The sequence below is a fragment of the Phascolarctos cinereus genome, unplaced genomic scaffold (assembly GCF_003287225.1).
Source record: "Phascolarctos cinereus isolate Bilbo 61053 unplaced genomic scaffold, phaCin_HiC Scaffold_527;HRSCAF=1152, whole genome shotgun sequence".
NCBI classification, from domain to species: domain Eukaryota; kingdom Metazoa; phylum Chordata; class Mammalia; order Diprotodontia; family Phascolarctidae; genus Phascolarctos; species Phascolarctos cinereus.
The window spans coordinates 4,861-26,383 of record NW_027555877.1 but is presented as its reverse complement, the minus strand read 5'-3'; the positions used below and the strand labels follow the sequence as shown (position 1 = coordinate 26,383).

At 38.6% G+C, this 21,523-nt stretch overlaps 1 pseudogene; it reads left to right on the top strand.

Annotated features, from left to right (window-relative positions):
* Positions 1-4,213: 4,213 nt before the first annotated feature.
* On the top strand, positions 4,214-21,197 carry LOC110204514 (cytochrome P450 2C42-like; annotated as a pseudogene).
* The last annotated feature ends 326 nt before the right edge of the window (positions 21,198-21,523 follow it).

Below are 21,523 nucleotides of genomic sequence, written 5' to 3'. Positions count from 1 at the left end.
GGATGGTTGGGAGAAGGACAAGAGAGGGACTCTTAGGAGTGAGTAGAATAAAGAATAGGAGGTTAAGGGAGAAGATAAGGTAACAGGGATATACACAAATAGTAATATAACTGTGAGTGTGAATGGGATGAATTCACCTATAAAATAGAAACAGATAACAGAAAGGATTAAATATCTGAATCCAATAATAAGTTTTTTATATGAAACACTTTTAAGAATGAGAGATACACACAGAGTTAAGATGGAGAGATGGAGTAGAATTTACATACTTCAGCTGATACAAAAAATGCAGAGTCAGCATTTATGAAATCTGACAGTAATGGCTAAAATAGATTTAATTAAAAGAGACAAACAAGATAAATGATTTTGATAAGAGGTACTATAGACAATAAAGCAAAAACAATACTGCACGTATATGCATCAAATTCTATAATATTTAAATTTTTAAAAGAAAAGTTAAATGAATTACAGATGGAGATAGGTAGTAGTATTATAATAGTGGGAGACAGCTTTTCCCTCTCAGAACTAGAAATCTAACCAAAAAATAGACAGATCTCTGGAGAGACTAGAATGGAAAGAGAAAGAAATAAATCTTTTTCTCAGCACTTCACGGTATCCTTACAACGATTTTCTATATATTAGGACATAAAAATCTTATAGTAAAAGAAGAAACATTAAAAGTATCTTTTCAGATCATAATGTGATATAATCATATTTAATGAAAGACCATGAAAACATAGATTAACAATCAATTGGAGATTCAAAACCTAATGTTAAAGAATGAATGGTTTAAAGCACAAGTCATAGAAATAATCAATAATTTCATTAAAGATAATAACAACAATGAGACAATATATCAAAATCTATGGGACATAATAAAAAGAATAATAAGAGGAAAATTTATATCTCTAAATGCTTACATCAATAAAGTAGAGAAATAACAGACCAATGCAATTTTTTAAAAAACCTAGAAAAATGAACAAAGAAAAAATACACAGTTAAACACTAAATTGGAAATCTTAAAAATTAAAGGTGAGATTAATAAAATTGAATGTAAAAATTGAATTAATAAATGAAACTAGAAGTTGGTTTTATGAAAAAATCAAAAAATAGATAAACATTGGTTAATTTGTTTAAAAAAAATGAAATCACTATTATTAAAAATGAAAAAGGTATATATACCAATAAATGAAGATGAAACTAAAGCAATTATGAGGAATTATTTCATCCAATTTTATGCCGATAAATTTAACAAGTTAAGTGAAATGGAAGAATATTTACAAAAACATAAATTGCCTATAGAATCAGAAGAGGAAATAGAATATCTAAATGGACCCATTTTACAAAAAAAAAAAATTGAACAGCCCACAAAAGAGCTTCCTAAGAAAAAAAGTACCAATACGAAATGGATTTACAAGTGAATTTTATTAATATTTAAAGATCAACTAATTCCAATACTGAGTAAATTATTTGAAATTATAGGCAAAGAAGGCATCCTACCAAACTCTTCTTTTTGAAACAAATGATACTGATACTTCAACCAGGAAGAGGAAAAAGAAAAACAAAGTATGAACTATTTCCCTAATGAATATATATAATGACCAAGTGGAATTTAAGAAAAAGAAATAGAAGGAATCAGAATAGGGAACAAGGTAACAAAACTATCTCTTTTTATATGATATGATGATAAACTTGAAAAATCCCAAAGACTCAAATAAAAAATTAGTTAAACAATTAACTATTTTAGCAAAAGCAAAACAAAACAAACCCCAACAATTTTATCAAAGTAGCAGGATATAAAGTAAATCCACATAAATCATTAACATTCCTATATGTCACATACAAAACCCTGTTGAAGAGATAGTAAGAGATACCTCATTTAAAATACTTCTGGGGCAGGTAGGTGGTGCAGTGTACAGAGCACCAGCCCTGAAGTCAGGAGTACGTGAGTTCAAATACAGCCTCAGACCAAACACTTAATATTTACTAGCTGTGTGACCCTGGGCAAGTCACTTAACCCCAATTGCCTACAAAAAAAAATAAAATAATTCTAGACAGTACAAAATACCTGGGAGTACACCTGCCAAAAGAAACCCAGAAACTATATAAACAAAAGTAAAATGAGTTTTAAATAATTGGAGAAATACTGTTTGTGAGTGGGCAGGACAAATATAATAAAATGACAAATTTACCTAAAGTAATTTGTGTATTCAATGCCATCCCAATTAATTTACCAAAAAAAAAAATTACTGAATTAGAAAAAATAGCAGAATCCATTTGGAAGAGCAAAAAGTCAAGAATATCAAAGAACTAATTAAAAAAAGGGTTGTTTAGCAGTACTAAATCTTAAAATCTATTCTAAAATAGTAATTATCAAAATTATCTGGTAGTGACTAAGAAATAGAAAGTTAGATCAGTGGAACAGAGTAGTCATACAGTTCACCAAGCCTATCTAGGTGTTGAAAAGGGTCTCCAGGGGCTGAAGGCATTGCTTTAGGATCATTCTGGGTAGTCCAGAATTTTTCTGACTAAGCGAAGGAGTGCAAGCAGGGCTGAGAACATTGCCAGAAATTCAATGAGCTGACTAAGCAGCATTTCTTCGAAACTTCTTTCCCTTCATGCTTCCCCCTTTCACCCCTCCCCCCACGTCTAAACTATCCACAGAAGGGTTGTCATCCTTCGATGAAATCTCAAACTTAGGGGGCCACTAGACACTAGAGGATGCTGATGCCATAAATTCTATGGAATAACTACTTTTTAAACCATAAAAGGCAAAAATCTGTGTACTCTGTGTGTGTGTGTGTGTGTGTGTGTGTGTGTGTGTGTGTGTGTGTGTGTGGGTGGTAGGAATGGGCAGTAGAAAGATCTGTCAGTCGTTGCTCTAAATTAGCTTATTGCTCTCCTACTCCTGAAAATTTCACCAGCAATAATATAGGAATACACTGAGAACAGCAATTCCCCACTACTGTGTAATCTGGGACTTTTGCCACTCTTTTGTGTAGATATTGCCTCCCTCATTATAATGTAAGCCCTCTGAGAGCAGGGAAGTTTTACTATTATCTGCTTACCCCTGGTGCTTAGCACAGAGCCTAGTAAGAGCTAAGTGACTGCTGGCAGATTGGCTGATTGATACTCTCTTCTCCCTTACCTCTATCATGCTGTTCTCCACTGTTCTTCTTTGGGCCTGATTTTTGCTTCTCAATATTCTTTTGCTGGATCACCATCCACCTTCAGTCCCCTGAGTGTGAATATCTCCAAGACTCTGGCCTTGGGCGTCTTTAGCATAGCCACCACCTCAACCACAATCTCCCCTCTGACCTGATGGAGGCAGCTCAGGAAAACCCAAGAGCTGGGAAACAGCAAAACGAGCGTCACAGGAGCTACCTTGTGGAGAAGGGGCCCATCTGTTCTTTACCACTAGCAACAACTGATAACTGCCACCAATAGGTACATGTGCATGAGGGCCACAGGGGTGGCAGCAAGCTAGACCACTGGTCCTGGTCAGCCCTGATAGCTCTCATCTGAGGAAGCAACTCCTGTGGAAAAGGGACTGTCCATTGCCACCAGCTGCCAGCCAATTGCTATTCATAAGGCAGATGGGCCAGCCTTGCTAAAACAGTGAGGCACCCTAAGGGAGAGACAAGAGGCCAGTCAAGGAAACCTAGAATCACCACCTTGACATTATCAATCCTTTGACAACCCAGAACCCTGAACCTAAGAGCATTTGGAATAGCAAGGCTTCCAGACCAGTGCCTGCAACCCTCATTCTGGGAAAGTGATTGAAATGAAATGAAATATAATTTAAAAATAGACATGAATAAGTCTGAAAGTAAAAGTTGGTTATAGTGAGGTGATGAATATGGATTTAGAAATGGGAAGGGATGGTGCATGGTAAGAAGAACAGTTACTTGGGGACAGGAGAGAATTTGGGTTGCATTCCACATCTTCATCCTTCCTAGCTGTGGCACATAAATCACTGATTTTCTTGAGCCTCAGCAACCTCACCTATAAAATGGAAATTATCCTATTTGCACTTAGGATTCTCATGTGGATGAAATCAGATGCTTCATAAAGGGTGGTTTATTTTCAACCTTGCTGTCCAAGCTAGAATGTAAACTAGAAGGGACAGTCAGGTCCTACCTAAAGGCAGGCAAATCTTCCTTTCTATCACAATGGCAGTATTAAAGTCTTTCTTTCTCTCTTTCTCCTTTAGGATTACCATGTGACCCCACATTCATCCTTGAGTTGCTCCTTGCAATGTAATCTGCTCTATCATTTTCCAGAAATGTTTTGAATATAAAGACCAGAAATTTCTATATTTAATGAAGCTTTTGAATGAAAATGTCAAGATCATAAGTTCCCCATGGATGAAGGTGAGACCAGTGTCTCTCTTTGAGCTCAGAATATTTTTTTAAATTACTTCAAAGAAACTACTACAAGCAGCTAGGCTAGAATTCATCATTCATTCCATTGGGAGGTACAATAGTGCCATGTTGGAAATGGGTTCCCATTTTCTTCTTTATTGACAAGGACTAAAGACAGAAAAGGTCACCCTATGTGGTCTGATTTGACAGACATTATAAGGCCCCTCCCTGGAGTAGTTCACCCACTGGTCACAGGACTGAATGTTAAATTCATGTTACTAGAGACAAGCTGACTTTTCCCTTGTGCACCCAATTTGGATCAGGTTAGAAGATGAGTTAGCTGTCCCAATGGAAGGTGGAGGCTGAGCTCTTAGAAGACCTTAAAATGAGAAAGGATGAGAACTTTTCCGTTGGAAGTAAGAATTGAGAGTGAAAGCCAAAGAGTTTCAGGCAACCAAGGAACAGATGCTAATTTTTAGGGCATTTCTAGGAATGATGAGAAAAGTCACTATTTTCCAAAGGGCACTTGTCCCACCCTTACTCAGCCGTATTCTCAACATGATCCAAGTGCTAAGTAGAAAATTATTTTCTTTTTCTAATAAAGTATGATACAAATTCTTTTTTTAGGTCTACAATTCTTTTCCATCTCTAGTGCATTATCTCCCTGGATCTCATCACAAAGCAATTAAAAATATGCAATCAATACTTGAATTTATTTTGGAAGAAGTGAAGGAACACCAAAGAACACTGGATCCCAGCAATCCTCGGGACTTTATTGATTGTTTCCTGATGAAAATGGAGCAGGTAGAGTGTCAGCAGCAGGTCTGAATCTCACTTTTGTAGGTGAAATGGCTTGTGTCTTAGAGGCTGACATTCACATTCACAAACATAGAGCAGTAAATAATCATATTTTAATCATAATATGGCCAGAACACTATATGAGAAGAATGAGAAGACAGGGTCCTAGCCCTGATGAATTTCTAACCCAACAGACAGGAGAAAGCCCATGTAAGGACAAGAATAATTATCAGGAATGTGTAAGGAAAGCCAAAATAGATTAAAATTGAGGATTTAAGTGATGAAGGAATTTGAAATTAGCAAGAAAGATAATATTTGGACTGGGTTAACATAAGACTTCCTTCTGGAAGAGTTAGGTTTTAGTCTGGGTTTGAAGGAGGTCCCAGAGCTTAACAGTGAGGACTGGGCAGGACATTTCAAGACTCTACAAAGACAGTGGAATAGGGAACTTTAATCTGAGCAGCCTAATTGGAATGGAGGGGCTGCTGTGGTAAGTACTAGGGGGAGGTTGGTGGGTTTTACAGTCAAGATAGTGGAGTAAGAGGCTCTCACTTTCCACCATTCCATAAACAACAAAGAGCAAAACAAAAAGAAAGAAAAATCATTGAAAAGTTGCATAAAGAAAAAAAAATCCACCGAATTAGAAGCAAAACTAGAATAAAACAATATGCTAATGTAATTCATATGGAGTAAATGAAACCCAGAAAGTACCAGAGAAACATGGAGAAGGTAAAAGATATGCTGATGGAATGCTGAAATGGATCAATGACCTACTTAAGCAATAAATGTGCTCTGAGGTCATGACTTATGGTTTTCTTACCACATGAACCAAAAAACACATTAATTCAGAAACATTTAATTTAGCAATGTGTCAACATAACTGACCAGGAAAATCCTTCCTTCATCAACCTATGCACATAAGGGTATATTCTCCCACAGATTCCTACTCCACTGGTAGATGAGGAATGTGGGAGAGGGCAAATATGTAGACCAGAGCAAGAGATTTTTAGAACTAATATGTACAGTAGTCTCTTGTGTTTCATGTGTGAGAATCTTCAGAATTCCATATCCTTTCCCCACCACCACACTCACAGTGAGCATAGACCTTAGTTGACTTCAACTTGAATTATGCCCTAGCACCTGCCTGCTTTTTCCTGTGTTTTTACTTTTCTTATCTTTAGTCCATTGGTTATTTGTTATATATTCAATTTCTGGTCTCAGTTGTGAGTTTTCCTCATATCAACATCTCATTGTCAAGGGCAAAGCATTTACCACCTCAATTTCCTCATTAGTAAAATGACAATAATAATGCACTAACTGTATCACAGTATTTTGATGAGGATAAAATGGGAAAATACATGGATCCTTTTTGCATTAATTGTTATATATATGGAAGTTGATAATTTTTTTCCTCCTTATTTGCTAAACTAATAAATCCTGTTCATCTCAGTAAACGTAGAATAACAGAATTTAATCCACAAGAAAAACAAGAGCTTACATGCAGTCATTGTGCATTTGTTGCTTAGTCATTTCAGTTCAGTCCAGCACTTCATGACTCCATTTGGGTGTTCTTGGCAAAGATACTGGAGTGGTTTTCCATTTCTAGCTCATTTTATAGATGAGGAAACTGAGGTAACCAAGGTTAAGTGATTTGTCCAGGATCACACAGGCAGTTAGCCAGATTTAAACTCAACCCAGTGCACCACCTAGCTGCTTGTGTATACCCACAGATATGAATGATATATAATATGTAAGCACAGATATCTTGCAAGTTAGTATCATACAGTATGTGTCAAACATGAATAGAAATGGATCCTGGTAGGCCTCATATTAACTAGAAAATGCAGAAATTAACATTCTCTATGTAGTATTATATCTGTATTTATTTTACTAAACATTTCCCAATTACATTTTAATGTGGTTTCAGCCACACACGTTTTGTTGGTGGCTTGAGGCCTGAGAGCTGAGTTTGACCCTCCTGTTGTAGCACATAAAGAGCTGCCCTCAGAGCCAGGCAAAACTGAGTTTAAGACCCTCTGACACAAAAAGTCTATGTGATCCTGGGCAAATCACTTGACACTATAGTGCCCTAGGGCTGGCAACTCTCTAGAAACTTTAAGTTTTTCAGAGAAAGTGCAGACTTGCATTGGCAGACAGATTTTTTTTTTACCTGGAAGTAACCTGTGCCATGATATTGCAGGTCTAGTCTCTTTCTGTCTGTCTGTCTGTCTGTATATATCCCCCATCCTCCACGTATCTTTCTTCTCTCTGTCTCTCTCTCATATGTGAGATGCAAGGGCCAAAATGCTTTCATAATTGCTAGCTACTTGTTCTGCTTTGGATTGTGTTGCTCAATTTAATTTATTTACAGGGTCATAGATTTAGAACTGAAATGGATCTTGGAGGTAATTGAATCCAGCTCCCTCATTTACAGATGAGGAAACTGAAACATAAAATGGTTAAATGACTTGTCTAAGGTCAATGATAGAGCTGGTGGTGTGTTGGGGGCAACTAGGTGGCACAGTGGATAGAGCACTGGCCCTGAAGTTAAGAGCATCTGAGTTCAAATCTGGCCGCAGACACTTAACTAGTTGTGTGACCATGGCCAAGTCATTGAACCCAGTTTGCCTCCCCCCAACATTAAAAAAAAATATCAGAACTTAGATTTAAACCAAGGTCCTCTGCTTCCAAATCCTTATGCTTTCCATTTGCCCTGCTGCCTCTCTTACTTTTCCATTAATCATACCAAATCATTCTTAGGAAAAGCAACAACCACAATCTGAATTTACCATTGAAAACTTGGTCCACACTATAAGTGACTATTGCTGCAGGAACAGAGACAACCAGCACCACCCTGAGATATGGACTCCTGCTTCTCCTCAAATACCCTGAGATAGAAGGTGGGATAAAGGATAATAACACATACAATTTAATCCACATGAGAGGGGTTCCTGGTCCTTTTGAGACTTTCCTTGGAAACTTTTTTATTGCCATTTTAATGTATTTAAGTCATTACATGTTCAAGTTTACTTATTCCTCCTTCTCCACCACTACTTCCACCTTGCTTAGTGAAGTGGTATATAATTGTGAGTTATTATTAGAGGTAGCCACACAGATAGTGAAGTGAATAGAGACTGGAGCCCAGTGCTAGAAGTGGGAAGAACTGAATGATTGAAGGCACTGGTTCCTGATAGCTTCTTGATGCTACTTGACCACAGAAGGAGCTGGTGCCTCTGGATTCCTGTCACTCTACAGCTGCAGAGGGAAATACCTTGGGCATATGGTTGGTCATATTAAGTTGTAGAACAGGTCCAGATGAGAACCCTCCTCATTTCCTACATCAAGTGTACTTGGCTTCATTTATTTAAGGACACCTGACCTTTTCTTATGGGCATGGGACATAGGTGCCTTAAGTGATGCTCAGCTAGTTTAAGAGACTAAACTGGAGGGGTGGAGCCAAGATGGCAGAGTGAAAGCAGTGACTTGCTTAAGCTCTCCCCCAAACCCTCCAAATACTCATAAAAAATGTCTCTAAACAAATTCTGAGGCACCAGAACACACAAAAAGATGGAGTGAAACAAATTTCCAGCCCAAGACAACCTACATGATTGATCAGAAAGGTGTATCACCCCAGGATGGGAGTGCAGTGCAGTGTGGCCTGGGGCGCAGGCCACAGAAAACCAGGAGCAGGTCTCAGAGGACTGAATTGTGGGCAGCTGTGGTGGTTTCCAGACTGCTCAATCCTCAGTTGCCAGGGACAACTTAGAACGTCAGTGGGAAAAGTCTGTTTCTGTGGTGCTCAGAGAGGAAAGCAGGGTTTCAGCTCCATTCCCAAGAGCATGGCCATGGGGGAGGGCATCAGCTTCCTGAGCTTCTAGATGACAGACTGAGGGGGAATCTAGTGGCTGATCAGAGAGGCATTGCAGGGATCTCTTTGCCAATGCTGAGGCAGAAATCTCTTGCTTTACCCATGTATGGATCTGGATCACGTTCTAGGTGACAGTGCTGGGGTGAAGAGGAACGCTGGCATAGAGGAACTTGTGGCTGGGAACAGGAGCCCTCCTCACAGTTACAGGATAGAAAGGAATACTTTTGGTCACAGGCTAGGAAAGCAGTAAACACCGCACCCTTATCATACCGCCTTGGAAGAACTGAAAATTTGCAGGTCCCTAGAAGTATCTCTGAAAACAGCAGTACAAACACCTGAAGCTTGGGACAGTAGATTCTCCACATTGCAGGCAGACTCTTACCTTAACAAAGAGTTTAAACTCAAATAATTGGCCAGGATCATAAGCACACAGAGCAAAAAGAGTCAGACTGTATTATCTTACTTTGGTGAAAAAGAAGATCAAAATATACAACCAGAAGAAGACAACAATGTCAAAGCTCCCACATCCAAAGCCTCCAGGAAAAATATGAACAGTCTCAGGCCTTGGAAGAGCTCAAATGGGATTTTGAGAAGCTAGTGAGGGACGTAGAGGAAAAACTGGGAAGAGAAATGAGAGTGATTGAAGAAAATCATGAAAAACAAGTCAACAATTTGCTAAAGGAGGCCCAAAAAAATACTGAAGAAAATAACACCTTAAAAAATAGCCTAATCCAAATGGCAAAAGAGGTACAAAAAGCCAATGAGGAGAAAAACCCTAAAAAGAAAAATTGGCCAAATGGAAAAGGAAGTCCAACTGCTCAATGAAGAAAATACTTCCTTAAAAATTAGGATAGAGCAATTGGAAGCTAGTGACTTTATGAGAAATCAAGACACTGTAAAACAAATGCAAAAGAATGAAAAATTAGAAAACAATGTGAAATATCTTATTGGAAAAACAACTGACATGGTAAATAGATTCAGGAGAGAGAATTTAAAACTTATTGGACTATCTGAAGCCATGATCAAAAAAACAGCCTAGACATCATCTTTCAAGAAATTATTGAGGTAAACTGCCATGATATATTAGAACCACAGGGCAAAATAGAAATTGAAAGAATCCACCGATTCTTCTCCTGAAAGAGATCCCCAAAGGAAAACTCTTAGATATATTATAGCCAAATTCAGAGTTCCCAGGTCGAGGAGAAAATATTACAAGCTGCCAGAATGAAACAATTCAAGTACTGTGGAAACACAGTCAGGATAACACAAGACTTAGCAGCTTCTACATTAAAGGACCACAGGGCATAGAATATAATATTCTGGAGGGTAAAGGTGATAGGATTACAGCCAAGAATCACCTACCCAGCAAAACAGAGTATAATCCTTCAGGGGAAAAATGGTCATTCAGTGAAATAGAGGACTTTGAAGCATTCCTGCTGAAAAGACCAGAGCTGAATAGAAAATTTGACTTTCAAATACGAACTCTACTGGAACATGAAGAGGTAAACAGGAAAGAGAAATCATAAGAGAGTTATTAAGATTGAACTGTTTGCATTCCTGCATGGAAAGATGATATTTAAACTCATGAGACCTTTATCAGTATTAGGGTAGTTGAAGGAAAAAAATATATGTGTATGTATATATAGATAGATAGATAGAGGGCACAGGGTGAGTTGAAGATTAAAGGGTCATATCTGGAGAATAAAATTAAGGGATGAGAGAGGATGATACTCAGAAGAAGAAAGGGAGAGGTAGAATGGGGTAAATTATCTAAAAAAAAACAGAAAAGTCTCTTACAGTGGAGGGTAACAGGGGAAGGTGAGAGGGAATGAGTGAATCATTCTCATAGGCTTAGGCTTAAGGAGGGAATAACATTCAATTGGGTGTGGAAATCTGACTTACCCTGCAGTAAAAAGGGGAGAAGGGACAAGAGAGCAGGGGATGATAGAGAGGAGGGCAGATTGGGAAAGGGGTAATCAGAAGGAAATACTTCTGAGGAGGACAGGGTCAAAAGAAAGAATAGAATAAATGGGAGGACAGGATAGGATTAAAGGAAATAGAGTTAGTTTTACACAACATGTCTGCTATGGAAGTGTTTTGCATAACTGCTCATATATAACCTATATTGAGTTGTTTACCTTTTCAATGAGGGTGGGTGGGGAGGGAGGAAGAGGAAAGTTTGAAACCTAAAGTATTAAAAGCATGTTAAAAAAATGTTTTCACATGCTACTGGGAAATAAGAAATACAGGACATGAGGTATAGAAGTCTATCCTGCCCTACAGGAAAATAGAAGGGGAAGTGGATAAGAGAAGGGGTTAAGAATAGAAGAAAGGAACGCACTAGAGGAAGGGTATTCAGAATACATGCCATCTTGGGGTGGGGGGAGGGTGAGATGAGGCAAAATTTGAAACTCATAAACTTGTTGAAGTGAATATTGAAAACTAAAAATAAATAAATTTATATTTTTTTAAAAAGTGTCTAAAATGGAATTTTCATCTCTCTCTATCTATTGAAATATCAGTCAAGTGTATTATTTATCAATGTAACTCAGTGAAAAATCAGAGAAAATATGAGCAAAGGCAGCTTTTATCTCTACTTTTAAGATAAATTTTCATTTGTATTGTGACAGGAAAACTTCATGAAGAAATTGATTCTGTGATTGGCTGAAATCGAAGTCCCTGCATGAGGACAGAAACAACATGCCTTACAGCAATGCTGTGATACATGAGACACAGCGATACATTGACCTCATTCCCACCAGCCTGCCCCATGTGGTGTCAGAAGATGTTCAATTTAGACAATATCTTATCCCCAGGGTCAGAAGAGTTTCTCAATAACACAAGATTTTATACTGTCTCATTCAAATCTAGAATCTTGGAGTTAGAAGGAACCTCAGGCCCACCCACATCCCTGAGAAGTAGTCCCAGAATTTCAGAATTTGAAAGTATTTCAGTGGTCATAGTGTCCATTCCCAATGTGAAAAAGGATTCCATCTACTGTATGCTCACCTCGTGGTCATCTAATCTTTGCTTAAAGATTTTCGAGGTGGAACCACTTTGTTGCTGAGAAATTCTATTCTAATCTTGGACAGAGAATTTGTTTTATCTTGTATTAAGCCTAAGTTGACAATTTTGTAACTTTAATCTATTGCTCTTGGTTTTGACTCCCAGAAAAAACAGAACAAAGTTCCTCTCTCTTTCTAGTAAAACTCCATGAAACACTTGGAATCAGCTACTATGTCTCCTGTTCTGTTATGTCTCCTGTTCTCTTGTCTAAATATCCCTGTTTCCTTCAACCCATCCTCACGTGGCATGGACTTGTTATTCTTACCATCCTGGTTGCCCTCCCTTGAGTACCTCCAGCTCTTCAGCGTCCTCCTAAGATATGATTCACAGAAGGAATACAATCCTCATTTGTGAGCTGAGGAGACCACAGTACTACTTCCAAGCTGTCTTTGAACCTTCAATAATTGCCCTTAGTATATGGTCAGTCATCAGTTTTCAATCCACCTAGTGGTGTGATAGTCTAACCTGTATATTTCCATCACTTTCAGAGGAAGAGCACGAAAATCTTTATCAAATGCTTTGCTAAAATCTAAGAAAAGTCTATGTATGTCATTCTCCTGATCTACCAGTTTATTAATATTCTCAAAAAATGAAATAATGATGATTCCACTGCAGATCCTTGTGATCACTACCTCCTTTTCTCAAATCATTGCCTCATTACTTCCTTTGCTAGATTAATGATCTCTTTAGAAATATCTTCTAGACTCTGAGTGCAGATTGAAGTGTGCTTTTTTCACTTTATTTCTCTTGGTAAGGTGTCTAGATGTCCCTAATTTTCTCCTTACTTCCCTGGGGTATTCTATCCTTGTTAGCTCTATCTATTTATTTATTCCATTCTTTTCAGTTCAAAGATCATTCCCTTGGTCAGAAAAAAAAAGAAGCAAAAGAAAAATTGAGAAGTTATGCATCTTTTCTTGTCACTTGTTATCCTTGTCCTTTAAGCCTCTGGGTTGTGGGTTTGTCCTTTCTTTAATCCTCCTCTTTTTCACAACATAGTTTTAAAAAATCTCTTCCTTTTTTTAAATATAAATTTATTTATTTGTAGTTTTCAATATTCATTTCCACAAGTTTTTGAGTTCCAAATTTTCACCCCGTCTCAACCTTCCCCCCACCCCAAGATGGTATGCATTCTGAATATCCCTTCCCCTACTCTGTCCTCTTTTCTTTCTCTTCCCACTCTCTTATACCCTTCCCCTTCTATTTTCTTGTAGAACAGGATAGACATCTGTACCCCATTTCCTATATTTCTTACTTCCTGGTAGTTTCTGAAAACATTTTTTTAAACATATGTTTTTAAAATTTTAAGTTTCAAATTTTCTCTCTTCCTCCATCCCCACCCACCCTCACTGAGAAGGCAAGCAACTAAATAAAGGTTGTACATGTGCAGTTACGCAAAACACTTCCATAGTAGACGTGTTGTGAAAAACTAACTCTATTTCCCTTAATCCTATTCTGCCCTCCCATTTATTCTATTCTTTCTTTCTTATCCTGTTCCTCCTTAGAAGTATTTTCTTCTCATTACCCTTTTCCAATCTGCCCTCCTCTCTATCATCCCCTTACTCTCTTGTCCCCTTCTCCCCTTTTTTCTTGCAGGGTAAGACAAATTTCCATACCCAATTGAATGTGTATGTAATTCCCTCCTTAAGCCAAATCCTGTGAGAATAAGATTCACTCATTCCCTCTCTTCCCCATTTCCCCTCCACTGTAAGAGACTCTTCTGGTTTTTTTTGTGAGATAATTCCCCCATTCTACCTCACCCTTTCTTCTTCTCCAAGTATAATCTCCCTCATCCCTTAATTTTATTCTCCAGATATGACCCTTAATCTTCAACTCACCCTGTGCCTTCTTCTGATTATCTCTCTGTCTGTCTGTCTACCTATCTATCTATCTATCTATAATATAATTTATTTTTCCTTCAACTACCCTAATACTGACAAAGGTCTCTGAGTTATAAATATCATCTTTCCATGCAGGAATGCAAACAGGTCAATCTTCATAAGTCTCTTATGATTTCTCTTTCCTGTTTACCTCTTTATCTTCCACTTGAGTCTTGTATTTGAAAGTCAAATTTTCTATTCAGCTCTGGTCTTTTCAACAAGAATGCTTGAAAGTCCTCTATTTCACCGAAAGACCATTTTTTCCCCTGAAGGATTATACTCAGTTTTGCAGGGTAGGTGATTCTTGGTTGTAATTCTATGTCCTTTGCCCTCCGGAATATTACATTCCATGCCCTGGGGTCCTTTAATGTAGAAGCTGCTAAATCTTGTGTTATCCTGATTGTGTTTCCACAGTATTTGAATTGTTTCCTTCTGGCAGCTTGTAATATTTTCTCCTTGACCTGGGAACTCTGGCATTTGGCTATAATATTCCTAGGAGTTTTCCTTTGAGGATCTCTTTCAGGAAGAGAATCGGTAGATTCTTTCAATTTTTATTTTGCCCTCTAGGTTGTAATATATCAGGGCAGTTTTCCTTGATAATTTCTTGAAAGATGATGTCTAGGCTCTTTTTTTGATCAAAGCTTCAGATAGTCTAATACTTTTCAAATTCTCTCTCCTGGATCTATTTTCCAGGCCCATTGGTTTTCCAATGTGATATTTCACATTGTTTTCTAATTTTTCATTCTTTTGCATTTGTTTGACAGTGTCTTCATTTCTTATAAAGTCACTAGCTTCTAATTCCTCTATCCTAATTTTTAAGGAAATATTTTCTTCATTGAGCATTTGGATTTCTGTTTCCATTTGGCCAACTTTTCTTTTTAGGGTGTTTTTCTCCTCATTGGCTTTTGTACCTCTTTTGCCATTTAGGTTAGGCTATTTTTTAAGGTGTTAATTTCTTCAGTATTTTTTTGGGTCTCCTTTAGCACGCTGCTGACTTGTTTTTCATGATTTTCTTCAATCACTCTCATTTCTCTTCCCAGTTTTTCCTCTACGTCCCTTACTTGCTTCTCAAAATCCCATTTGAGCTCTTCCAAGGCCTGAGACTGCATCATATTTTTCCTGGAAGCTTTGGATGTGGGAGCTTTGACATTGTTGTCTTCTTCTGGTTGTATATTTTGGTCTTCTTTTTCACCAAAGTAAGGTAATATAGTGTGACTCTTTTTTCACTGCTTGCTCATGATCCTGGCCAATTACTTGAGTTTGAAACTCTTTGTTAAGCTAAGAGTCTGCTTCAATGTGGAGAATGTACTGTCCCAAGCTTCAGGTGTTTGTACAGCTGTTTTCATAGATCTTTTAGGGACCTGCAAATTTTCAGTTCTTCCAAGGTGGTATGATAATGGCTGAGGTGTTTACTCCTTTCCTAGCCTGTGACCACAAGTATTCCTTTCTGTCATGTGACAGTGAAGAGGCAATCCTTTCCACAGCCAGTACAAACTCCACCATGTCAGCATTCCTCCCACCCCAGCACCGCCTCCTAGAACTGTGACCCAGATCCAAACACAGGCAAAGCAAGAGATTCCTGCCTTAACACTGGCAAAGAGATCCCTGCGATCCTTCTCTGATCAGCCACTGGATTCCCCTCAGTCTGTGAGCCAGAAGCTCGGGAACCAGCTGCATGGCCCCCCAGGGCCAGGCTCTTGGGGAATGGAGCTGAGAACCCGCCTTCCTTTCTCAGCATCAAGAGAAACAGACTTTTCCCGCTGACCTTCTAAGTTGTCTTTGGCATTAGTTGATTGAGGAGTCTGGAAACCTCTACAGCTGCCTGTGATTCACTCCTCTGAGGCCTGCTCCAGGTTCCCTGCAGCCTGAGCACCCAAGCTGAGCTGCATCCCAGCCTGGCGTGATACACCTTTCTGATCAATCTTCCAGGTTGTCTTGGGCTAGAAATTTGTTCACTCTGTCTTTTCGTGGGTTCTGCTTCTTCAGAATTTGTTTAGAGCCATTTCTTATGAGTATTTGGAGGGGTTTGGGGAAGAGCTTAAGCAAGTCACTGCTTTCACTCTGCCATCTTGGCTCCACCCCCCAAAAAATCTCTTCTTGTAGTGCTCTGTTTGCAGCATCAGCCTCTGTGCATTTTAGTCCTTATCACTTCTGTCACTATGGAACTGTGACATGCTTCTTTTATTCTTCCTTACCCTCAAAAAATCTAAGTTAATTGGTGAATTCCCTATAATAATAATAACTATTGTTTATAAAGTACTTTGAGATTTGCTTTACATAGATGATCTCATTTATTCTTTAAAACAACTCTGTGGGAATAGTTGCTATTGTTATCCCCATTTTACAAGTGAGGAAACTAAGTCTTAAAGAGACCCCCTGATTCACCTAGGGTCACGCAATAAATAAATGTATGAATCAGGATTTGTATGAAGGCTTTCCTGACTTCAGGTCTAACAGGCTCCTCGCTGCACTACCTGGCTACCTTATCCACATTGGTATCTTTAGAGAATGTTCCTTTTTCTTCCATCACCAGAATTCTTTTTCTTTGTGTGTTGAGAAACTTAACTCTTCTCTTTCTTGTGATAATAATAATAGCTACCATTAAGGCTTGTGAAACAATTTACAAATATTATCCCTTTTCATCCTGATAACAATGCTGAAATGTAGGTGCTGTTATCATTCTCATTTTACAAATAAGGAAACTGAGTCTAGGACAGGGTAAGTGATTTGGCCAGGGTCACATAGCTAGTGAGTGTTTGAGGCCTGATCAGTTCCTTCTGACTCCAAGTATTGTACTCTCCCCATTGGGCCACTTAGTTGATCCTGTATAAACTCTAAGATGGACGGTCACTTTCCCAAAAATTCCCCTTATTACCATCCATAAGTGTGCACCGAAAGTGTGTAAAGTGTGATTGCGTATCCTGAAACACAGCATGATCCCTCCAGAGGAAGAATGTTGTGCCACAGGGGATCTGCAGATCTCTATTCACATCTTTGTTATCCAAGTTCCTCTCAGATGGTGAGAACTGGTTCCACTATAATTGCAGGATGAAATTATCATTAAGAAAATCATGGAATTACAAACTGCTCTGTTTTTGATGGAAGTGAAACTCTAGGATCCGAAAGGATAATTGAAGTCTTCTATCACTGCTATATCATGTCTAACCTCCAGAGCTTATAATTTGTTTTCTGTATTCCTTGTAAACTTTTTTCTATCCAAATATTCTGTAGCATATTGTAATGACAATGCCAGTTTGATGTTGTCTCCATTTCTCTTTACCTAGATGCTTCTCATCATTCTTCTTTCCTCTGCTCCCTAAATAAACTCACACGAGTGTTTCTTCTTAATATATACTACCCCACTCTCTTTTTCCTATCTGCTTTCTTTTAAATAAGTTATAGTCTTTCCAGGACTTCAGTATTCTTAAGCATCTCATCATACCAAGCCCTATTTATGCCTTTGAGGTCAAATTTGCTTCCTTGTCTTAAAATCCCCAATCCACCTTTTTTTAACAGCACTTTAAGCATTAAAAAAGCCTTTTGACTATATTTGTAATAAATCAAAATCATCACCGTTCCAGCCTTTGCTAGATGCATCATTCCACTCCTGGTCAGGAGTTCATCATGTCTATATTTTTACTAAGATGTGGTCCAGAAATCCAAATCCCATTTTTAAACACCTTCTTACAAGATGTCCACTTCTGAAATCTGCATTAACTTTCTGAATCTTTTGTTTCCAATTACAACCATAATGAATACACCACCTGTGCTCCTAAAGTCTTTAGGGTTTTTTTCCCTTAATGTCAAAACCTTTGGAAATGCTTCCCAGATTTATGGTAGTATCATAATTTTTGCTCATGTGAATCACCAGATGTGGGTAGTAGTTGTATCCTTTGTTTTGTAAGGTTCTCCACTATCTCTTGGACATATGCTCCTGGAATATGGCAACACTGTCTATTTTTGTGCATGTGTGTGTGTGTGTGTGTGTGTGTGTGTGTGTGTGAGTGTGTGTGAAGCAATGAGGTTAAGTGACTTGCCCAGGGTCACACAGCTAGTAAGTGTTATGTGTCTGAGTCTGTATTTGAACTCAGGTCCTCCTGACTCCAGGGCTTGTGCTCTTTCCACTGTGCTACCTCGCTGCCCCAGAACTATCCATTCTAGTTATTGTCAGCAAACAATTGGTTCAGTATCCTTCTACAGGGAGTCACCAACTGTTCTTCTTTTCTTCTTCCTGGATGTCTTGCCAGATAACACCTGTGAACTTCCTTTACCATTCTTTAGACTACAAACAAGTGCTTCTTCCTCAGAACATCTTGTTTCTTCATCTTCAAGAAGAGCTCCCAACTTGTTTATCAGCTCTTGCCTTATTTGTCTGTGTGACATTATGTTATTCTTCAACATCCTGACATAGGTCACAATTAATTTCTGTCTCTTCAGATCATCTGGAATCTGCTTGGTCTTATCCATGATTGGTGTGCTTATTGTCCACCCAAGCAGCTCTTTCCTCTTTTGATAGATCTAATGATTGAAAGCTATTTTATTAACTTTTTTTAATCTGAAATCTGCCTCCTTTTGTATTTTACTCATCACTATTGATTCTACTCCTCAAGTGTCAAAGTTCAGTTTCATCTCTCGTAATAGTATTGTAGACTTTCTAACTTACTATCAGAAGAGGTATTTAAAAAGATGGCTCTTTCCATACTTAAAAATCAGGGGTTTTGACTAGGTGATAGTTCTAAATTCTCTTTCAGCTCCAACATTCTTTGGTTCTTATTTTCTAATTATTTATTTGTATCTCTTTTTTTCAGGGAACCACCATCATGCCATTGCTGTCTTCTATTCTGTATGATGATGAAGAGTTCCCTAATCCAGACCAGTTTGACCCAGGTCACTTCCTGGATGAAAGTGGCAACTTTAAGAAGAGCGACTATTTCATGCCTTTTTCAACAGGTAAGACATTCATCTAAATATGTACATTAAAGATGGAATGATAACTCAGAGGACCTTATTACTTTTGTGACCTTGGTCAAATTATTTCATTTCTCTGGGCTTCAGTTACCTTACATGCCCAAAAACTGGGTTGGTCTAGCTGACCATTATGGTCCTTCCAATTTCTATAACCAGGGAGTAGGGTGGAGACACAGTAAATCATTCTTCTAATTCTCCTTAGGCCTAGGTTCATCAACAAATCAGTTGAGTTTCAGAGTAGCTGTTCCAAAAAAGAGGCAGAACTGAGATAGTGGCCACTCTGTTCTGCATCCAGAGTGACAGCAACCCCCCCCCCACATTAATAACCATCCTCCAAGGCACTGTCAACCAGGAGCTACTTCTCAGATAAATCTTCCAGGCTTTTGTGTTAGCATGGTATAATCTTGTATTTTATCAAGCCAAGGAATGGGATTGGGTTATCTTAAGGCCTACTACTCAGGTACCATTATGGCTAAGGTCACTGAAGGTCTAATCTTAGAGTTTATGATTTTATAGAAATGTGACTCTTGACTAGGACACATGAGCATGGAACCCCCTTCCCAAGCTATGTATATTTTAATGAGGATCTATTGGTACAGAATTATAACTGATGGTCTGTCCTTTCACCTTCAAGTCTTGGGGGAACCTACTGGTTATTAGGTAATGGTGGTGATGGTCCATTCTGGCAGTGGCAGACAAGAATGTTGGCAGGCAGCTAACTATCCTTGACATTGTGGTCTCCAATGCCCTGCTCAATTGGTTACAATACTTGGGTTAGAGCTAGAAGTGAGTAGTTAAGACAAGTGGCTGGATGGCCATGAAGCTGTGGGGTAGACTCCAGAGGTGTTTTCTGTCCAAAATGGTGATAGATGGTTCCCAAAAGGAGCTTTGATCATTCTTCTGTCACCTTTCCTCATTGCAGTCACTGTGGGTAGCCACAAAGTTATTCCTTGAGACTGTAAATGAGGGATTGTTTCTCCCTAAGACAATGACTCCTTTCCTCTGAATATAAATCCCAGAACTTGCTCTGGCTCAGGGGAGATTGATTGAGGGAGAGCATACAGGAGGGCTTTTTCCTCTCTGTCTTGGCTCTTCAAAGGAGTCAAGGACCAGAGAGGAAAGGAATGCACACAGTTCTTCACCTAATGCCACTGAGTGTTAGTGGGCTACCTGACAGTCCAAAGAAGTGGCCTAGATGGCTTAGAAGTTTACAAATATCAAATCCTTATATTTGTCTCTTTCAGGAAAATGGATATGTGCTGGTGAGAGTCTGGCTTGGATGGAATTATTTCTGTTTTTTACTACCATCTTACAAAATTTTACCTTGAAATCTCCCATTGACTCAAAAGATATCAACAACACCTCAGTTGCCAGTGGATTAATCAAAGTACCCCCCTTGTATGAGCTCTGCTTTCTCGCTTTCTAAAACATGTGAAGGACTAGCCCTAGTTCCAACTGCTCTAGAGTCTCCTCACATTCTATGAACAAGATGTATTCATTCCATTGCCTGCCAATGAAAGCCCTCTATGATTTCAGTCCAATATACTCTTCTAGCATAATCTAATACTCCCTTTGACTTTTGCCAAAATCACAATTTAATTTTCCTCAACCTTCCTTAGAAATTCCCTGTTGCAGGAATATTTCTTCTTTTTTCTTCACTTCAACTCCTCTTGTTGCCCACAACCAGATTGTACACTGAACGGAGAGGCGTGAAATAACTTATGACATGGGCCAGGTGGAGTAGAATTACTGACTCTGTTTATTCATCTGAGGGCACAGAATATATAGGGAAAATCTAGCCTAACTTCAAAGAGTCCTCCCCGTGAGATACTCCCCAGAATATCTGCTGAGGATGTAACAATAATGAATTTCCTCCTTATCAGGGTTCCTAGATTGGGCTGTAGATTCCAAGGTTTTCCCAGGCACCTAGGCGCCACCTGCATAGAGGAGTAAATATGTAAACCTAAGGTTCAAAGAGAGAGAAGGGATGTCTCAGAGACCTCTTTATCAGGAAGGAATTTGGGGAGCCGTACCACTTAATCCCCTGAGCCCTTTGGGATGAAAGCCTGAGCAGAGGTCAAACTCTGCCTTGGATCTTAAACCCTTATCAGACTCTTAAGATCGGCCCTCAACATCCACTGACAGAAATCTCACCCACCCTTCTAATCACAATTTAGGTGCCATATCCCTGTGATCTCTTTAGTTCTTATAGTCTGTATAATTCAATCTAAGCCTGAATTACACATATGCATCTTACGTTGTGTGTTCTTTCCGACATGTTTATTGATCCTGTCTTGTGTTCCTCACCAAATCTTAAGATTCTTTTTAGTAGGGCCTCTATCCTATACTTGTGTGTAATTATCCACCACCAATTGCTTAGGAGCCATTTTCTGCCCCTTAAAAGTCTCATGTCACATACTTCAACACATACGTGTGTCTTACTACGATGACAGCTTAACTGATCACAATGTGATGGCAGTGAGGTGGTACCTTGGACAGGGTCTTGGACCTGGAATTACAAAGACCTGAGTTAAAATCCAGCCTTAGACATTTATTGGCTATGTGATCCTGGGAAAGTCATT